The 532-nt window shown below is 22.4% G+C and overlaps 1 long non-coding RNA gene across 1 annotated transcript in view; it reads right to left on the reverse strand.

The window, feature by feature from the left end:
• Window positions 1-178, reverse strand: part of LOC124419061 — a 789-nt gene extending 611 nt beyond the window's left edge. Inside the window, exon 1 of the long non-coding RNA XR_006940367.1 lies at window positions 1-178. This exon is cut by the window's left edge and continues 150 nt beyond it. This is a non-coding gene — a long non-coding RNA (uncharacterized LOC124419061).
• Between the last annotated feature and the right edge of the window lie 354 nt (window positions 179-532).

The following is a 532-nucleotide window of genomic DNA, read 5'->3' on the forward strand; positions in this document are numbered from 1 at the left end:
ATGATGCAGTGGAAAATAAGTCAAAGTCCTTAGGGTTGATAGTAGGTATATGAGATAATTAACACACTTTAACAAAACTATTTTTATAGCACATTTTCGCTAACTTTTTGTTAAAATTTCTTTTTATAAAAAATGTTCGTCAAATTTTCTTCTAATAGAAAATATTCGTTTAATTTGTTTAATTATCTCGTTACAAAAAAATTAAATAAATTTGCTTTTGTAGAAAATTTCAAATAAATATTATATTTTTCTTTGTCAAAGAGATAGGAAAGTCAATGTGAACGTAAAGCGAATTTTAAATTGAACACTATAGTGAAGGGTATATAAGATTCGGCACAGCCGAATATAACACTCTTACTTGTTTTATAGAATTTTAAAGAAAAATGTCTTTAAATTATAGTTTTTATAGAAAATTGTCTATAAATTTTCCTTTTTTTGGCAAATTGTCTAAAAATTGTTCTTCTTATAGAATATGTTTTGCTAAATTTTCTTTTTTATAGATATTTTTTTTTATAAATTTTCCTTTTTATAG

The sequence above is a fragment of the Lucilia cuprina genome, chromosome 3 (assembly GCF_022045245.1).
Source record: "Lucilia cuprina isolate Lc7/37 chromosome 3, ASM2204524v1, whole genome shotgun sequence".
Lineage (NCBI taxonomy): Eukaryota > Metazoa > Arthropoda > Insecta > Diptera > Calliphoridae > Lucilia > Lucilia cuprina.